This window comes from Neofelis nebulosa, chromosome 12, assembly GCF_028018385.1.
Source record: "Neofelis nebulosa isolate mNeoNeb1 chromosome 12, mNeoNeb1.pri, whole genome shotgun sequence".
In the NCBI taxonomy this organism is placed as follows: Eukaryota; Metazoa; Chordata; class Mammalia; order Carnivora; family Felidae; genus Neofelis; species Neofelis nebulosa.
The window spans coordinates 66,338,455-66,359,596 of NC_080793.1; the positions used below are offsets into that span (position 1 = coordinate 66,338,455).

Genomic DNA, 21,142 nt, shown 5'->3' on the forward strand with positions numbered 1-21,142 from the left:
TCCGAGAGGGGTGACCCAAAAAGGAAAGCCACACTACCAGAAGCATTTGGCCCTGGTTGGTCAGGACCAATGGGGCTTTCTCAGACATACACAACAAAGTGTGTTTTCAGGCACACTGGAGAGTTACTGGGCCACTACACATGAGTCTGATATCCTTGGACTTGTGCCTTCTGATCAGGCCCCTTTCCATGTTATGGTTAACACAACAGGATGAGAGAAACCACAAAGTACAAAAAACTACAGGGGACTGAGCAACTTATCCATGCCCCCTGTAAGTGCTGGAAAAAGACGTCTTTAGCAGAAACACATGTAATCAAAAGAAAGGGTGGGGGCTGTGGAACACCAAAGCCCCTCAGGGTGGCACAAGGTCCACAAACAGGATAATCCTCCAAATATTGGGGACAAGTTGCAAGATGGGGGAGCAGATAGCATCTGCCTGTTGGAACGGAGATACATTTCCAAAAATGACCCTCAATGACATGATCGAGTAACAGTTTAGGAAGCTCGTGTTTTAATTCTGCTACCCTCTGGGAGCTGGGCTGGGAAGAGTATTCAAGATGCACAGGGAAGCTTCTGCAATTCTTTGGTTCCTCGGGGGACTAAACCCCAGTGGCCCCTTTCATTTTCATGACTGTGCAGCTCTGATGTCATGCTCCACACCAGCTGGCACTGTTAGGGCATTGTCAAGGAGCTGTGCACCTGACCTTTCACGGACAGCCACGACTCGGCAGGTATCAGCTGCTGTAAAATTTTTCTAAGGGACTTGCTTTCTTCTCACGTTAAAATGAAGACCTACCAGATATCACATTCTGGCATGCTGGGAACATGTGGGCCGTGCCTAACCAGAGTATGTCCTGCAACAAAAGAGAGCCTACCTAAGACTCATGACACTCTTTTTAAACTAAAAAGAGTAGATGCACCAAGAGCAAAAGCAGACAGACACACTGACTCCATTTAAGCCAATACTGGTAAATACTGAAAAATCCATTCATCGCCAAAATAATCGCCACTATTCACCCACACAGATTTGTGTATGACATTCACTTTGTGTGGTAACACTACCAGGCCCGTGATGATGTGTGTGTGTTTGTGCACACGTGTGTACCTGCACACCCCAAGGATGAAATAGGCAATGCACATGCCAGACTTTCCAGTAGCCTGGGACGAAGCCTCTCTGGGAGGGGTTTTCACCAATGTAGAAAGCAAGATAGCCAGAAAAGCCAGCCTGGCTGCAAAAACAAAAACAAAAACAAAAACAAAAACAAAACCCAGAGAGGCACGGCATCAGTTATACCCCTGTTCAGGACTCAATTATACTACTTTGAAGTTAAGACTATTTGCATTTTAATAGAAGCCAGAAAAGACAAGATGGCTGTGTAACTGCATATTCCTTAGAAACAAGCTGGGAGTATCAATTTCAGCATAACTCTTGAAGTGGAACAGAAATAGCCCCCTATTTAACTGATGAACAGAGGCATCTTCCATAGTTCCCATACTGTGACTGCAAGCTCGACCCACAAGTCATGAGGCGAGCTGGTAGCATACCCTCAGATCCTGAAATGGATGTCTGTCTGATTCACAATGAGAGAGGAAGCAGAGACACAGCATGTTGCTGCCACTGTTTACACCAGCGGCCACACGCAGAAAGTCAAAGGTAAAAGGAGTATCCCACAAGCGCTGGACACCCACTCCCGGCATCCATTCGTGAGATCGTGACAATTGCGTTTACAAAGGTTTACTCTAGTACACACAGGGTCATTTCCACACGGATTTAGTTAAGGTACACAAGTCCCTGGGAAAGCCAGGATTCTAGCATTCACTGTCAAGCAAGTTAACTTTTTATGAAAGGTATAAAACAGACCTTTCCAAAAAGGCAGAATTTCAAAATCACTGAATTCAGTTAATTAGGAAAAAATAAAAAGTAGCCTGAATGAACCACCTTTGAAGTCATAAACACAAAACACACTCCCATTCTTTTTCAATAAGTTTTTTCACTAAGAGACTTAAAAGACAAACACTAAAATGTTAAGAGTAAGTAGCTCTCTGGATGACTGGATTACTGTCAGTTTTCAACCCTCTTCTTGATCCTTTCCTGTATTTCCTAAGTTTTCTCTAATTGACAGTATACCACTTTTGCAACAAAAAAAATGTTGATTTGCTTGGCTCACGTTGATTTGAAACGAGAAACAGAGTTAAACATGCTGAAGTAAAAATACAGGAAAGGTGCCACACAGGAGAACAAACTGAAGTTATTTTGTGTAGAAACTGGGGACATACCACTCTGCACCAGTTAGCACTCGATCTAGATGTCCAACAATTCGAGCAACATAAACTGGGATCCCCAGAGAGCCCACTCAATCAGCCCCGTGGGGCGGGCATACTGTGGCCCAGGCTACCCTGCAGTGTCATTCAGATTTTACCAAGAAACTCTCAAAGGCGTACGCATGGCTTAGTGGAAACTCAAGTTGTTCTATTAACAGTGGACTTGGGTTATTACAAATAAACTAAATTAAAATTAATTCCAAGTCCCTGCCCCAGTAAATCTTTCTCAGGAGCTTCCATGAAAAAGCTGAATTAATTTTTTTCCCTCCTTGTGTCCCTAATAAGCTGTTGGAGAAGGCACTTACAAGCACTGAAATGCCCAAAATATCAGTAACAATTAGAAGGAGAATAATTAGTATCGGAAAATCTGCAAACTTGAATCAGTGCTAAGATCGTTAGGAGCCGGTCAAATATCACGTCTCGAAAACCCAGGGATGAAGAGGGACTGGCATGGCACAAAGTGGCCCAGAGTGATGACAGGCTGGCAGGTGTCTGAGGGCCCAGGAGGGGAAACTGTCACTCACAGGGAGAAGGACACTTGCAGGTGAGGGCTCCGAGTAACTAACTGCCCTGCTAACAAAACACAGGCCCGAAGGGGCTGCTCCAGTGTGTATCAGGGGGCACAGCTCCTTGTCAGGAACACACACAGACAGAAGGGCCAAGGCTGTGAAAACTGAGACTGGTAAGATGATTTAATGTGTGCGTCTATGCAGCGCCCCTAAGGAATTAGGTAATGTCATCATGAAGCCCGACAGCTCAGTTCTTCACTCTCCACTCTGCATCTCTTCTCAGAAATATGTGACTAGCCTCGTGACCATCCCCCCGCCCCCCTTCCCTACGGAGGGGAGGGTTCTGCACTGGAGGAGACAGCAAGTAGTCCCAGGGAGTACTACAGAGCCCACAGGAGAATCCATTTACAGCAAAGGAGCACAGCTCAGTGACATGCAGCACCCTGCCCTCCACAGGTATCTGCAAACTCAGCTCCCCCTGCACCTCCCATCAGCTGGGGACACCCCCTTCCACACACACCTGTAACATGGACTGAAAGCCTATTGGAACGTGGAGCCAATGGCTCTCATGGTTATCAGAAACAATGCCTCGCTTTTAAAACTAACTCAAAGAGAAATCCTTAGATAGCCTAACACACATACCACAAATAATGGGAGGGAGAACTTAACAGAATGCCCCATCTGTAACATAAAGGAGAAGTCAAAGGAAAGCAGGTCCAAATGTAGTAATGTGCACTGCGGTATTTACAAACCCATGAACCCTAAAAGACATAATGAAGCAATGAGAGGCCTGAAGAATCCCCATAAACACACAGCTATTAATGCAAACTGAATCAAGCACGCTGTGTAGTTACTCAGACACAAAAGCATTCCCACTGAGGACAAAGTTTTCTGAAATGGCAAGCACTTTGGGGAAAATTCAACAACATACAATCCTCACAGATTTACTTGGCAGTCACATTCCTAGAGAAAATTGGTAAATATTAAAACTGTGTATACAAGAGTTAGATTAGAGCCAGGATTTTCACCTGTGTAACTCTCCAGCAGGCACCCAGACGCTGAGGAAAGCAGCTGATTCCTCGCCACCCTGAGAAGAACTACAACTGTAGGTACACGGTTCCTGGACGCAGCCCACTAATGGCCACAGTGCCCCCCAACTGCCGTGATAACCACATCATCCTCATGGGGGCGATTCTGCCCCTTGAGAACTACTCCTTTATACCAAACTGCTCCCACATGTCAAAGTGTCAGAACAGATATGGAGACTAGGACAGTTCATGCCAATTGTATTCAGCTGCGGTGGTCTCTTCAGCCATCAGGACACAGGAGAACATCTCTGCTGCTGTTTCCTTCCCATGGACTTCTGTCACTTGGCACTTGGGTACCCCTCTCATCCTTTCTTCTTGGGAGGTCAGGTGCTCTCATCCCTGAAAAACCGTTATCTTTATCCAGTCACTGCTAAAGCCAACTCTGGACAAGCACAAATTCAAAAGACAAGCAGGCCTGCAGGTGTCCCGAGGCACCCATGGAGCAGCCACAGACATCACCCAGGAAGCTTGGCTGTGACTAGGATGTGCTTAGAAAAATGCTTATTTGATAAGCTCACTGTCAGAATAAAACACACCTGCAAATCCTAGAGTACACAAAAATAATAAGCAACTTTTACCACTTGGTCTTGAAAGTGCACAGAAATACCTGCCATGTCAAATTATGTGATAAATTATTCCTGCACAACTTTTGTGATGCCTCTGGAAATGGCCCAGATTAATACAAAAACCTCTACTTGCATTTTTAATAAAGAATGCTTAAAAGCTACCTAATTCTATAAACTAGAAACTTACCATTTGATTATTTAAAGTACCATAAAACATGGTTCTACAACACATGTGTCTACTCTATATTAAGACAATCTGTATAGTTAGAAATATAAACTTGGGGCGCTTAGGTAGCTCAGTTGGTTAAGCATCTGACTCCTGACTTCTGCTCAGGTCATGGTCTCACAGTCCGTGGGTTCGAACCCTGAGTCGGGCTCTGTGCTGACAGCGTGAAGCCTGCTTGGGATTCTCTCTCCCTCCTTCTCTCTCTGCCCCTCCCCCACTTGTGTGTACTCTCTCTCAAAATAAATAAACTTAAAAAAAAAAAAAAGAAATATAAACTTATAACCTTTTGTCTGAACAGAGAAACTAAAAAGAAAAGTCCAAAAAATAAAATCCCTTCTCAAAGTAAACTAATTTAATGTTGAGACAATTAACAGCACACATACACACATACCCTGCATACTTCATATCAAGTCCACACACACACACACACACACACACACACACACACACACAACGTAATTAAATGGAACATTGTAAAACTACTGCAAACTATTGCACCACTGACTGGTGGTAGACCCCGGAGATTGGAGAAGACAGAGTACCAAGGACTACAGTTTCGGTTAAATTGTGTTAACAATGCTTGAAAAGTTACAAAAACACTAAAACAGTTTCTACCTTTCTTTTATGCATAGAATATCAAATAAAAGTTAAAAATTAAGGTTATTCCTTAAATATAGCCTGTGGTTAGGGTGTGGAGAAACTAGAACCCTCATACATCACTCACTTCTGGGAATGTAACAGGATATAGTTTTTTTGGAAAACAATCTGGCAGTTTCTTAATAAGTTACACATAAATTTACTGTAATACTCCTAGGCACCTACCCAAAAGAACCGAAAACACACGTCCACACAAAAAGTTCTGTGAGTCTTTATAGCAGCAGCATCTATGATAGCCCCAAACCAGAAACAACCCAAATGTCCATTAAAGAGTGAAGAGACAGGCAAAATGTGGTATATCCATCCAACAGAATACTACTCAAGAATAAAAAGGAACAAACTACTGATACATGCTATAATATGGGTGAACCCCAAAAACGTTATGCTAAGTGAAAGAAGGCAAATGTATTAAAACCACATTGATTCCACTGATAGGAAATGTGCAGAAAGGCCAATCTAAATGAAGAGCAAATAGATGACTGGTTGCCCATGGCTGGGGAGCAGGGGTGGGGGGAAATGGGGAGGGAGCCACTGCTAATGGGCACCAAGGATCTTTCAAGGACGACGGAAATGTTCTAACACTGGAGTCTGGTGATGACCGCACAACTTGGCAAAATTATTAGAAACCAATGAATTACACACTGAATTTCACACTGTTTACATTACACCTTACAGAAGCTGTTGAAAACATATACACACATATACCCATAGAGCCTACAGCTGAAGCTCTGGACAGCTATGAAATGTTAAATCTGTGTTTTGGTCATCCCTCTCTCTTGACTCCAGACTGGAAAAGATGACATCAGGCCATTAACATTATGAGAATGCAGAATTTTGCTATTCAATTTCCTCTTAAAGATAATAAAGGAGCATGGCAGGGAGGGAGGCGCACAGGGGGAGCAAATAAATCTGCTCTTTCCTCATTATGGAGTTCAAACCGGGTCATGGCCCTATTAGCCGGTAACTACGAGTAGCTTACTTATTACTGCACACTGCCGGCGGGGACTGTGCTGGGGCCTGGGAACGCAGAGTCCACTGCCCTATGAACATAGGACCTTTGTAATGGGCAAACCTAGGCCAGGCACTAGGATAAGCATGCTAATGGACACTCTGAACAATTAAGAAATGAGAAACTAGGGAAATGCTTATATTCAGTTTATGTGCCGAAAATCTAACACAAGCCACTTACCTCCCAAACCTCAAAGTTAGTTTTATTTGTTAAAATGGGTACCTACTTAATAATTTTACATAACGACAAACTTCAGTCTGGTAAACAGGCACACCGTGTACGATGCCCTAAGACGACCTAGCCTGCCTTCCCCTCCCATCTCCTACCGAGTCCACTTTTGCCAAGCACCTCCTAAATACACTCACTGCTTTGCTCAGCTGGGCAGTGCCTCACAGCCAGGGTGCTAGCTGCCTTCACAGCAAGGTAACATGCTGGATGGCATCCGGCACCGTTCCTGTGCACAAGGAACAGGTTCTGGGCACTGTGGGCTGATGGAAGGGGCAGGGTGACAAGCACGTGGAATAGCCCTCTAGGAAATGGGTCATGGAAGAAACAAGGACAAGGACAAGGACAAGGTAGTCAGTATCCAGAATCTCTGTCCATCCATAGCTAGGACACCAAGACTGCTCCTGCCATCTACTCACGGGAGGTCCCGCCGCAACCCACGATACCTGTGCCACGTCTACGGACAAGCACCTTCAGGACCACCTTGTACAAAAGTTTGAGTAGGAAAAATAAACAAACAACGGTAAGTACACAAGTGATGAGAGGGCCAATCTGATAGAAATGGTAGGCAATTATCTTCTGTTGAAGTTGGCAGGATAAAAATCCATCTTAAGAAAAATGAAATGCTGTGAAGAACAGAATGAGCAGGAAAACGGAAACGCTATACTTATCCTCCTCTCTCCCACCACTCTTGAGTATTTCCTCTATTTTCAGAAGCAATAAAACCAATAAAACTGTTCCCCCTACCAGCAATCTGCCTGTACTCGGAGACACACTGGCTGGCAGGGCCCCCACTTGGCCCAGAGTATAGGAACATGCCATCTCTGGGGCAGTCAGCACTCACACGGGGTCACAGTGCTGCCCTCTGCTGAGCTCCCCCCCCCTCCCCCCCGCCCCATCCCCCATGAAATCCTTCCAGTGGCTCTCGCCACTCACAGAGAGGTAAGGCACTGCTTGGGAGAAAACGGGGACAATGTTCCAGCGACCGCCTCCTCAGGGGGCCCCACAATGCCCCTTACTGCTAGCAAGCCTTGCAGCTGAACTGCTGCTCTCTGTCAACAGAGGTAAGAATATTCCAAGAATGTCAAGGACGAATGAAAAGGACCAGCAGTGTTTTCCCATGATTCATTCCCCTCGTTCCAAACCTACTTTCTCTCTCATTCTTGAATCTCTTATTTAAAATAAACTTCACAGAGGAAAAGTAGGGATCAGGTGAGTAAAAGCAGCAACGTGCATAACCTGATAGAGCTAGCTGGCTAATATAACGTTGACATGAAAATTATCCTACATAAAAAAATAATTTCTTTCCCATAAAAAATTCAAGCCTGTTCATAATTTAGAGGGTATGTGGAGTTTCAATCCTTAGCAATTAGGGAGCAAAGTCAGTCCACTGGGTTTTGTCCAATGACCCTTTTAACTACTTGAAAATGATGTCTGATTATCAAATAATGTGATGGCTTATCTATAAAAACTTCTTTCTAAAAAATATTGATTCTTGATTTACATAAGCAAGGACATTCTGAGAAGCCTTTTTAAATCATGCATAATACATTACTTATAGTTGAGAAAAACACTGGGCCCATTTCTTCAGTGTCTAAGTGGGTTTCTATTAGTAAGTCTGCGCCTGGGGAAACTCACTATTTGGAGCCAGCTCTACATAAGAATAATAGTTATTGTAAACTCAGACCTCTATGGTTGCTGGGGGGCGGGGGTATCTCAACGCTTATTTTTGATAACTTCCTGGAATTCTACAGTGCTCAGACACCAGCACTGTATTTCTGGATAGCCAGACCTTTTGATGATTGAGATGACTTTAAGTAAGACCTCAACCCAAATCAATAAAACCTCTCTGAGGACTTCCAACTAAAACTGTCTCGGAGGAGCCTAGTGGAAACTTCCAACAGAACCCAAAGCAGCATTTGTCTAAAGCAGAGTGGCCCCACAGAGCAGACTCCTGGGTCAGCTTGGGAGAGAGGTGTACCTTTAGGCGTAGCTGAGACCTGCCAGAGAAGTCACTGGGCTGCCTCCCTGGTCTTAATGCTGGGGACACTCCAGCTGGTCCAGAGATGCCAGGCTGATGTTCCCAACGTGGCCATTCTTCTGTGGCTACATTTCTTGATCTATCTTATTGCTTCTCAGGGCTCCTTCTGTTCTCTCAATACACCACATATGATAAATGCCTTTCACCCCTGATGATGGTATTGGAAAAGCCTATCACCAATAACGCTAATAACTAGTATCAGTGAACAATGATCTAGTGGCAGCTCTTTGCTAAATGCTTTACAGTAACTATTTTACGGATGAGGAAACTGAGGCTTACACTGGCTAGTTTGTCCAGGGTAAAACAGCTAGTAAGGGATAAAGATGGGATTTCAATTCATCTATCTGACTATGAATTCCATGTCGTGAAGGACAATAGAGGGGGAGAAATGTACTGTACCATTTCAGTTCAATTCTAGGAGCACAGATGACCCACAGGCATCAGTGGTGGCCATCTCCAAAGTTCTGTGGAGAAAGAAGTTAATGGAAACCACACATGTTCTGAGAAGAGGGGAAAAAAAGTGTCCATCCACAACAGATTAACATTTTTCTTGCTAAGAAAACTAGAGTCAGAAAACTGTTTGGGAGGTAAATGCTCTTGACACATGAACTCTTTCTACTGAGCTATTATTAAAATAACCACTTTATTTTGATTTTCAACTACTTCTGATACTAAAATGAATGGTCTTTAAAAAATGAGGAAGTGTTTCCATATATGCTGGTAACTGTTTTTCATAGGAAAAAGTCCCATCAAAAATAGCATAGAGATAACTTCTTTATTCTTAACCCTCTTGTAAATGACATGTCTCACCCTCCCTATTATTGGAAGTTCCTTTTGAATACAAATAATTTGAACACTGAAGTTTGCACATATTTATAGTATATCCCCTTCTCTGCAACAGTACACAATCACAAAACAGGCTGGATACAAAAAACTGGAAACTGAGAAATTATGGATACATGTTCAAAATCTACAACAATCACTTAGTTTACTCTCCTCCCCTCCTCCTGTTTTAAGAATGTAAACACAAGAGTGAGGAGTCCTGCAGCAATAAGCCAGATCTCTCTTCTAGCATCTCCAACTCTAGCAGGATGACGGCAGTTCTCAGAAAAGTGACTACAAGTTCAGCGAAACTAAACAAAAAACATATCTTTCACCCCCTGCTCTGGAGCCTGCTTTGCTCCACCGTCACTTTTTCCACCAAACCTCTCCCTCAGATGGCTCACAATGACAATGACTTTGCATTACGCACAGGGAGCATGAGTCAGACTCAAACAGTGCCAGCTGTGGAAACAGAGTCTGCAGCTTCCCTCTGAGATGGGAGACAGTGGTCACAATAGCAGGCCTCAGCCCTAACCTCCCCTGCTTGGAGGCCAGAGGTCGATGGAACAGGTAAATGTGTGTGCACATGCGTGTGTGCGTCTGCATGCATACCAACCAAGTTATATGTGCGTGCGGGTGCAGCAGTAATCCTTTGTTGAAGGACAGTTCAGCATCATCGAAATTTGTCTTATGATAATCTGGTGCTCTAGGACTGGGTAATGCTACTGTTGACCAAGCCAGGGACTTAATCTCAAAAGAAGACTCAAAGTATACCAGATCAGCAGTGCAGGAATCTCATCCCGTGCCTTCTCTCCAGCCCCTTTCATTTTGCTGGGAGTGAGGGGACAGGGTGCCTTCTGCAAGTCTGAGGCAGCTCAGTACCCACTCCCCCTTTTCGTCTGCCCATTTGGGGCACTATCCTTCTGTATCTGCCAGCTGTGTTGCAGATAAAACACAAGCAGTTTTTCCCCTAGATCATAATATTCCTACTCACTTTGCCCTGCCAACAGTACAGCAAGTTCTGGGAACTAAACCTTTCATAATCCAAGTTCAGCACTGGTTTTATCAATACTGTTTTGGAGGTGGAGGTGGTTTGATTTGGCCTGTAAGCCACAAGCCAAGTCAGAGACACTGAAGAAAAACATAACTCTAAATGTGCGATACATCGAGGTAGGAATATGTAGAAACACAGAAAGCAGCCTTGCATTTTAGAATAAACATTGAAGATATCTGCACAGACTGAAGAAAAGGCATTTGTGGGTGTGCCTTTACCACATTCCAAAATAAAATGCCTAGTAATCTGGTCACACTTATGTCTGATTAAAAAAACTACCCCAACAACATTTTCGTGTTGCAGTTGCCTGGCCTGTGATAAGCATCACAAAAACTTCAAATAATCTGTGCCTTGTAAAATTCACTCATTTATTATGAAAAGCAAATGTCCACGTCCACCCTTGCAGACACCCAGCTGTCTCACCATGAAGTCTTTCTCTGCGTTCGGAAATGACCGAGCCCTCAAAATCAGACCTGGTCGGTGCCTACCCAAGCCTCTGTATGCTAGGAAAGGGCCCTCACTCCGGATGTGTTTCTAGGTGACAAGGAGTGGCCTTGTAGGGACATTCTGAGTCCCCCAGACCTTCTTTCCAGGCCTCCCTCAGCTGTCCATGCCCTACAACAAAACAAAGACCAGCGGGACCCACTTCTCCTCACCGGAGTCCAAAGCCGCTCTGCCCCCACACCCTGCTTTGGGGGAAGTGCCCAGGTGAAGACAGCAAAAATGGGGACAGACGTGGGCTCTGGTTCCAGGCGGGCACTCCAGCCTGGGACCGAAATATTCTCAAGGCCCCCGTGTTTTCACATGCAGAAAGGCTGGCCTTGGAGAAGCCGTAAGGTCTTCCCTATGTCTAACAGCTCCATCCCGTATGGCCTCCCAAATAAGTTGAAACTGGAGTTGTTCAACTTTCCATGGGACATTCCCCTCCATTTCCCCCCTCATGGTCCTGCGCGCTTAGGACCTCCAGTAGCTTTCATAACATTACAGCCCCGCACACGCTCCTCCAGTCATTTTAGACAGCTCCTTGGGGGTGGGGAGGCTAGTTTCTGAAGTTCTCAACCTTTTAGCTCCTGTTCTGTGTGGCAGCCAGAGACCAAGATGAAATTTTTCACAGATCCAAAAACCACGTTCCCCTTTAACACTTAGAAACTCAACGTGACCAAGAGTCATTTCAGAGAAAATAATCATCTCACAGACAACTACCTAGAATTCACTTTTTGTCATGAAATAAACACTACAACTGTGGCCAGCAAAAGGCAACAGAGGTTAACTGGAACCTTCTCTTCAACATGACCTGCAAAGTGACAATGGAGTGGGGAGGTGTGCCCCATATTTAAGTGCTTTTCATTAGCTGGGTATTTGTATAAACCCCACCAGCCTTCAAAGGAACTTCATATCAGAACATTTTGGTCCAAAGAAACAAAAGCAATGACACGTTGAGTGTAAGAAATGATTATAGACTGATCTAAAGCCGAACTTTGCTAGAACACAGATCTTATAGCCTAAAGAACACTTTGAGCACTTCAACTTGGAACACGGAACAACAACACCTTATTCTACCAGAGTGGACAAACCGAAGGGAGACACACATGAATTGATCCAGTAGCTCTGAGAAGTAGGATTAGTCTTCTTGAGTGAAGCCAAAAGACAGGGACTAAACATACAAACTTATAAAAGTACTACTGCTACATTTGCTGCAGACCAAAGAACAATAAGAAACCATGGCTGATTTTTTAAAATTAGTATATAAATTTAAGAATGTTTTCCTGCCTCACTGTACAGACAAAAAAAACCCATAAGAGTGGTGTTACCATCCACACACCACAAGATAATCAGCCCTTCACAGTCATCTGAAGAGGTGCTGTAAAATGTATTAAATATTTAGTACATGCCAGCTGTTTTCGATAAGTCACCTCACTTGACTCCCACAAGGCTCTGGTGAGGCAAGCATCTACCCCCTTTGACAGGATGACACGTGGTGGCACAGTCCACAGGGCCCGCCTTGGGAGCCAGGCCTGAGCCACACAAGCCTGTGTACTGCAGCTAAGGAGCACCTCTCCAAGACACGAGCACATCTCTGCAGAAAACAACTGGATTTCATCAGACAAAATTCCACAGAGGATAAGAATGATCATTCTACAAAGATCAAAAGAAAGCCACACCCAACAAAGCTATGAGGACAAAGAAGGCCCTGAGTCACAGGGAGCCACGAGTTGGAAAACAGGCTGCTGTGTCCCCAACTGCTGCATGAGGACTCTAAGCTCAGTGATTCATTTGGGGATCTTGGGTGAGACATTTAGATTCTCCAGGTACTGCTCTACTGCCTTCTGATCTGTAAAATGCGGGACACAAGCATATTGGGGTATAGAGATACTTTGAGATCCTCACAAGAAATAAAAGAAGTATAGAAAGCATAGTTCAACTCCCATGAGAATGGTTAAAATAAAGATGTCTGACAATTCCAAGGGCTGATGAGGAGACAGAGAAACTGGGAACCTTAGGAGCGCCTGGGTGGCTCAGTTGGTTGAGCATCAACTCTTGATTGGCTCAGGTCATGATTCCAGGGTTGTGGGATTGAGCCCTGCATCAGGCTCCACGCTGAGCATGGAGCCTGCTTCAGATTCTCTCTCTGCCCCTCTCCCCAGCTTGCACTCACTCTCTATAAAAAACAAACAAACAAACAAACAAACAAACAAAAACACAAAAAACTGGGAACCTTAAACACTACTGGTGGAAATATGCTGCAGCCACTTTGGAAAAACAGTTTAGCAGTTTCTTGAAAAGTTAAACATACCCTTACCCTATGGCCAAGCCATGCCCAAAAGAAGTAGGTCTACATAAAGACACTTAAACACTATTCATAATAAGCCAAAACTGCAAAAAACCCAAATGTCCATCAAGCAGTAAACATATAAACAAAATGCAGTCCACCCACACAATGGAATACTACTTGATAATGAAAAGGAACAAACACAAATATATGCAATACTTCTGATACTCAAAACAGGATGATAAATGGAAGCACCCAGGTCCAAAAGACTAAAGTGTGTATGATTCCATTTATATGAAATTTGTGTAAGAGGCAAAACTAAAGACAGAAAGCAAATTGGTAGTTCCCTGGGGCTAGGGGTCAGGATGGGGATTAACCACAAATGGATACAAGGGAACGTTTTGGTGATGGAAATGTTCTAAAACTAGATTGTGATGATGGCTGCACAACTGTGTAAGTGTCTTAAAACCCAACAAACTGTATGTGGGTGAATTTTATGTCATATAAAAGACACAGGACATTAAATTCAATGAAACTGTTAAAAGAGAGAATCAGAACCATAATCTTCTGTTGTCTGTGGAAGCACTCAGCATCCTTTACCATTAGCGTCAGGAATAAATGCTCACACCGTACCTTCGACACTGAAAACTAGAGTTTGTGTGGCTGACAGTTAAGGAGAAAAAGTGAGAAACCAAATTGTACAGGAACTCAGTCCAGAGCTGTGACCTGCTTCTCTTCTAGATTTGTGCTGTTCCTTTTTGACTTCTCCTGCTCCTCATGGAGACCATGAATTTCTTTCCTTGGACATCAAATGAAAATGGCCACAGAAAGCGAACAGCATAAGCTTTCTGTCTTTCAGTTATAAAGGCAGCTGCCTAAGAGGGCTACTGTTCCTGTTTTCTGCGAAAATGCCAGGGAAGTACAAACATATTCTAAGACCATCTTTTCCCACTTTACATAGTTTCCTTGGTATTAACCACTGCAAATCAGGTTGTTTTCCTGCTTCGTGTCTATGAAGTCTGAACCTTCACATACCTATGATTTAGAATTTAACACTCTGAAAAACAAACCTTTCGATTTGTAGAGAGACATTTAAAATGTTGATGATTTGGATGTGCACTTAATGCCATTCTGTAGCTCGTTCGATGAGTCTGTGCTCATCATCAGAAAGGTAAAAGGGGCATAGAATTATTTCCTTAATACTTTTTTTTTTTTTTAAAGGTCATGCTATATTTCTGGTGCTGAAACAAGTGCGATGCTTTGTGAATAACACGATCCAACGTTCAAGAATCACAAGAGGAAACGAACGGGCTCTAGAGCTTGCAGTCACCATCCCTGATTCTGAAACCAAAAGTTTAGGGAAGGAAAAAACTCCAAAACTTAACGATGCAAATAAAAGGGCAAAAATAGAGTGAAACAGACTGAAAACCTGACGTCCTCAAGCCCAGAGATAGCATGACCTGGCAGTGGCACTTTGCAAAGCCGAAGGGAAGTGCTAACTGCAGCATCAGTATGTTCTCGGGAAGACCATCAGAACCTTGAGAACCGAAATGCTGGTACCCTCAATTCTACAAAGTAACAAAAGCTGAATAAACTCGAACAAATATTTATACCCTGCTATCATCCGGGACCAGACTTATGGATAACGCAAAATGCCCAAAGTGAGAGGGTTCCCTTTCCTTACAGATATCCAAACTACTCTGTGCACATACCTGCGTTACCATTCATAGACGTTTGATTCAGTTCTGTTTCCCACTTTATACAGTTTTTCACACCTAACTGTAAACTAGTTGAGGCCTGTTTTCCATTCATCTCTGTATTTATGCATACTCCTTATTCGGGGTTTTGTGTGCTGTGGATATGCAGTTAAGTCAGTAAATAAATGGTTCAAATAAAAATAGAATTTAATAAGGAATGTGTTAAACATGGAATTATAGGCAGTATTATATTTCTAGCCTTGGGTTTTTGAATGATTCTGGTTCATAAGTGTCAGCAGAATTTCTATGATAGGTTCCAGCCTTACTTGCAAAACATGGATGAATTTATTTTTAAGAATCACATTTTCAAATAAAGACACTAACACTATTTACATGTACGTCAATCAAACCCCTATCTGTGCTTACAAATCATGTAAAAGCATTAAAATGGATTCAGTTAATTCAGTTACCCAATTTCCCACCGCAACTTCCAGGCTGCATGTGTAAAGGTTGCTTTATCAAAACATGGCCCAGGCGTGGAAACTCGAGTCCAGGGTAGCCTCAGGTAAAATGCATCATATACTCATGTCCTTAGTTTGTGCCACACTGGTTTGAATTTATTTATCACATGCTGCTTTGTAAATGATCTTTGATATGTGTGTGTTTTATCTCCCATGGCCAGAAATGACATCTCCTGTGTCTCTGGTATTTTCCAGCAGCTTCTTATATAGGACTTATGTACAGCAAATCCAAGAAAACATGTTGGCTGATGAGAACTGACTTGAGTTTTCAGCTCTCATTATTTGAAAAACAAAATTTTTTTTTCCTGTGTTATTGTTCTACACGTAGACTACGGTCATGTAAACCCAGTTTTATGTGGGAAACTAAGTGTGAGAAGAGTGTGAGTAGAATATAATGGAGGAAGTGTTTTCTACGTGAGATTCTTTCAAAAAGCACCACTGTTTTTAGGCCAGAAGTTCTCCACGCATGGGCACAGACCGCCTGCTTACCGCAAGGAGTCGGCATGCATTTACACATCGCTAAAATGCAGACAAAAGACTTCAGAGAATCCACTTTAGATTTATCCCAAATATAAAGCCAACTCAAGTCCAAATGCCCATAAAATACTCTAAATTTTAAAGTTCCTAACAACAGGGGACTTTGAAGAGTCACAGAAACTAAAATAAATGTAAAGCACTTTATATACAGTATCTTAGGTGGTCTTCAAATCCACTTTGAGTAGCAAAAAAAAAAAAAAAAAAGTTACCATTATTCTCATTTTACAAATGAGGCAAATAAAGCTCAAAAGCCAATGGACAACTGTGAAAACTAGCCCACAATGAGACATACCCAAGTAACATTTTTGGAATTTAAAGAAGAAATGATCTGGATGTCCAAGAGAAAAGACCAGGTCACTCTGAGGGGAAGAATTGAGACGAGCAGAAGACTTCATGCAAGACAATGGAGTAACATACTCAAGACACTTAAACAAAGAAAACATGAATCCAAAATTTTGTGTCTAGTTGAACTGACCCTCACATGGAAAGAGCACAAACTTATTAAAATGCAAGACCTCAGGAAATATAGTTGCCCCAAGCTCTTCCTGAGAAATCCACTCTGGAACTAGCTTCAAAAAATCCCAATTGCTGAAGATCAGTTATATAAGGGCAGCTGATGAGCATTATAAATTTACTTGCAGAATTAAAACTATGTGATTTTATAAAGCATATGGTATACTATGTCTACATGCGCTGACACTGTAAATCTAGTACAACTATCAAAAAAAAAAAAAAGAGGAGGAAATGGGAAGACTGTATAAATACTGTCAGCTTGTTGGCTGTGTTAAAGGTGTTTAACTGAAGCAAAAAAACAGTATTTCAAGTCACATGACAGAAGATCAAAAGAGGAGGGGCAAGAAAAGGTTAACATCTAATTTCACTACTGCTCACAGCAGGAAATCAATACACAAGAGCAAAAAAATAAATAAAGTGAAGAAAAGAAACCAAAATGTATTATTATGTCAAAGTAACCACTATAACAAAAATATAAGCCTCCTAAATACCAAAAATGGACAAAAGAAAAATTACATCATAAAAGTATAAGAAAGAGTCAAGGCCAAACACACACATTAATCTTATCATTAAGGTACACTGGCCTAACTGGCCTGTTAAATGAAAGGATTTTCAGATGAAAGCAGAAGTCAAGTGACAAACTCAGGGAGCACATGATTGGGTGGCAGAGTTGGGACCAGGGTCAGGTCTTCCTGGCTCTGAGCTCTCTTTATAGACGAGATGAAAAAGATGACCCATGACAACCAGGAAAGCTCTCCCCAATGTGCCTTCGTGAAAACCTCTGTCATTAAAGATCAAAATAATTAAACAAGAACTGGGACGTTACAATTTTTAAAAAATGTAATCGCCAAGTATGATTTAGGAAGGTAAGTGCCATGTGTGGGAATCATTCATCTAACTCATTCAACAAATAGTAATCAAGGCTGCATGTAATCAGGTCCTTCCCTAAGTGCTGGAGATAAAATAAAAGGCTTGAGTGTCAGTTCTGCTGCACTCAGAGACCCAGAAACGTAAGTGAAATACATGTCAGCTATACCTAAAGACACATAATAGTGTCCGCCTCCTGAAATAGAAGATGAATGGAAACATTCACAGGTCCTAAACGACACTGACATCAGTAGGTCCTACTAAAATAACGCATCTTATTACTACTGTATGATGCTAGGCGCAAAACAGCAATCATTAAAACGCCTGAGATGAGAATGATGGCCAAGTAAAGCATTCTATCACAGGAATGTAACTAATGCTTCCTATAAAAGTAACTAAAAAGGCACGAGATTGTTCTCTGCCCGCCTCCCTGTTCCAGCCACACTCATGTTTTATATTAAAATGGCTTTCATCTTTCATGGCACAGAAGAGTTGCTGGCTGCTGGCATCAGATCTGCTAAAATCAACAATAGTGTAATTATCTGCACACTTTCATGTGTTTTCAAAACATTCGCTGGCTAGGATTTTCCTCATTTAGAGATGCGTCCTTTATGCTCGTGGTCTAGGGCTATCAATAGCCTGGGCTAAAAAAATTTGTTTAAATCTTGCCCAAAGCATTCTTTTCTGCAGCAATTATTTGATTTGTTTATACCTCACCTACTTTCACAAAGCGTTTGCCCCCGTCTACAACATCCTCATAGCACATTGCTGGTTGGTGGTACTACTTTAATGGTACATTTACATGAGCGGGTACATGCAAAGCACTTAGAATAGAGCTTGACACATGACAAGTGTCAGCTATTATTATATTAATAGTCCCATTCACAGATTCTTTTTAAAATACGTGAATAAGTGCGTGAGGTAAGTGGATGACTGTACTTTAATTTTCTCCGTTATGCTAGTTGAAAATGGAAGGAATTTCAGTACACTCAAAATTCTTAGAACATTTTCTTAAAGGTGCAGATTCTTAAAAAAATAAATCTATGGAACAGATGAAAATTTAATGGCATAAAATTATGCAGATCAGCCTCCTTTCCTGAGGCTACCAAAAATACATTTTCTCAGCCATTCTTCCTCGGTCCAGTTTAAAAAAAAAAAAAGGCAGAAAAAGCCAAGATTTTGTAAAACCAAATCTACTTTGAGACCTAGGTATAGAGAATTTAATAAATTATGTATTTGCCAGAGATTTACAAGGAAAAAAGGGAGACCCACAAATAAGACCCAGTTCTAAATATTGCAGCAATAAAATAACGAATTGCATATTAACAGCACTGTAATTACTCTTTTTGTTAGGTTTCTTTGTAATTACTTTTAATAAATTACCCTGCCTCTCTCCATCACTCAAGTAAGTTGTCATCCAAAGGCACAATCAGTACAACACAGGACACAAAGCCACTCACAGATAGGGAGGGCGGCTGGTGCCTCAAGAGCAGTGACTCATTAGAACCCATAAAGCTTTTCTATGGAGATCAAGTATCAATGAAGCTATTGTAAGAGATTACAGCTATATAAATGTAGACTAGTTATGAATTCTCACAGGGCAGGAACATTTTCGAAAAGAGGCAAGGGCACCGATGCCTGGGAAACCACTCAACACCAATGCTGCCTCAGTTGCATAAGAGTGGCTGCCTGCAGCCTACCATTTTGCTAAATGTGGGGTAGCTCCTGTAAAGTGAAGGGACCCTTGGTTCAGCACTCTTTAAATTCGTCTTGTGCCATTTTCTCAAGCTTTGTATCCTGATCGCTCCAGAGTCAAGCCTAACACGGTCACCGTCTGCTGTTACAGGTCCAAGAAAGAGCCAGATAATTTTTATTAGTCTTAAATAGTTTTCCAGAAATCATAAACTTAATATAAAACAGACCTTTGTCACAAAAGACAAACAGCAGTAAAGCATTTTGTTAAATAGTTTAAAATTTGTACCTACCTTTAACGTGTTGAATATTTCAATATTAGAATTGTAATAAACGCATTTTCTTAGAACATATAAAATTTTAAAAGGAGCAATAAATGTGGCAAAATGCATAAGCCAAAATGGGTTCTATACACATTTTTTAATCTGTAAATTATTATTCATACCAAGATAATCACTGCAGTTCAGAATCAAATGTGAGGAAAGAACACATGAAGTAAAACTGAGGGAAAATGCTCCAGATCACAAAGAAAACTGTCCGCATTTTCTCTTCTCAAAGACTCTGAGATGGTGACTAAATACTATAAAATCCACATTTTCACAACCATCTCTCTAGATCTTTATGTCTCACTCGATATTTCAAGGAAAATTTCACATTTTTAACAATCTTATGCTCTGGAGTATTGTTTTTAGGGTTCTGGCAGGAAAGAACAATTAAGGTAACCTTAAAGGGTGCTTTTGTTAGAAACCATTTGCACCTCCTGTTCCTTATGACTAATCGTAACACAGGCCAGACACTCACCCTCGCCAAGACCACTAGCTTGGAAACAAACTAACACACATAAAAGATAGCTTGTCAATAATAATAGTCAACCTTAGTATCACTAAATTTTCAACGTTCTGAAAGTTTGCCAATGAATACCTGTGACATCATATATACTCGATGATGACCAGAAAAGAGTATCTTAAAATTTATCCTCTGTACATTATCAGGTACGTATAAAACATATTTCAGGTGCTTCTCTGCAATCTGAAAATTGGAATTTTCTTCTTCTAAAGGAATCATACGTCATTCACACATTCTTTTCCTCAATATACTATTTATTATTGTGTAGTATAGTATTACTAACCCTTAAAATTAAAAAAAAAAACCACTATTTAAAATCTTTATATTTCACATATATTTTAAAAGTATGTTTTTCCTTAATCTTTGAATGTGATGGATAATTTGAATTTATTTTTGAATCAGTGAAAGATAAAAGCAGGGAAAAAAATGTTCCTCTTCCAAAACCAACAGCCATTTAGAAAAATCTATTAACATTATTAAAAAAAAAAATACACATACAATTCACTTTTGCAACCACCATTGTTTCACTGCCCCTTGCAGAGCTGAGCCATTCTCCCTAATTGTTCTTTGTGTAGTTGTTCCTGCTCTCCTTGCCTTTCTGCTGCACAAATTATTGAAACTAAATAATAGGAACTTGAAATAACATAAAAGGAAGAACATCATAATGTAAGGAGAAAACACCTGAGGACCAGAAGCAAAAGAGAGGTGAGTTTGTAATTTAAAATGAAGAAGACCGAGAACAGTATAAAGGATCTGAGCTGCACCTAGTGGAAAGGGGGCTAAAGTATGAAGAGAAAATAAAATGAAAGTAAATATCAGGGAAGACAGAAGACGCATAAGACAGCACTATGAGCTTCAGGAAGACGAGAAGCAAAACCTGGAAGACAGCACTGGGCCTCCGGTGGCTGGGTGGGAGGGAAGGACTCAAGGACTCGCACAGGAAGGAGAACAGCCGGGAAAGGCCAGGAGAGCATTTTAAATCACTTCTCCCGGTAGAACCTCTCACTCACCCAGTTTACTTTATTTCATTATTCGTTATTTTAACCCACAGCTGAGAACAGGGTAAGTTTGTTTTGCTTCCCCTTCTGAGTTCACTGAAAAACTCAACTCCTAGATCAGGCCGTGCCTACCACTTAGCACCTTCGTGATTTTCTTTACGGGGGGTGGGGTGAGGGGGACA

General features: G+C 41.8%; 1 protein-coding gene and 1 long non-coding RNA gene across 15 annotated transcripts in view; both read right to left on the reverse strand.

Annotated features, from left to right (window-relative positions):
* The window catches only part of AOPEP (aminopeptidase O (putative)), a 345,091-nt gene that overhangs the window by 52,074 nt on the left and 271,875 nt on the right, over positions 1-21,142 (reverse strand). The window lies entirely within an intron of this gene.
* Positions 489-21,140, reverse strand: LOC131491954 (uncharacterized). The gene is made up of 2 exons (XR_009251740.1): positions 1,106-21,140; positions 489-854 (listed from the first exon to the last, which is right to left on the reverse strand). It is a non-coding gene; the product is annotated as an uncharacterized LOC131491954 (long non-coding RNA).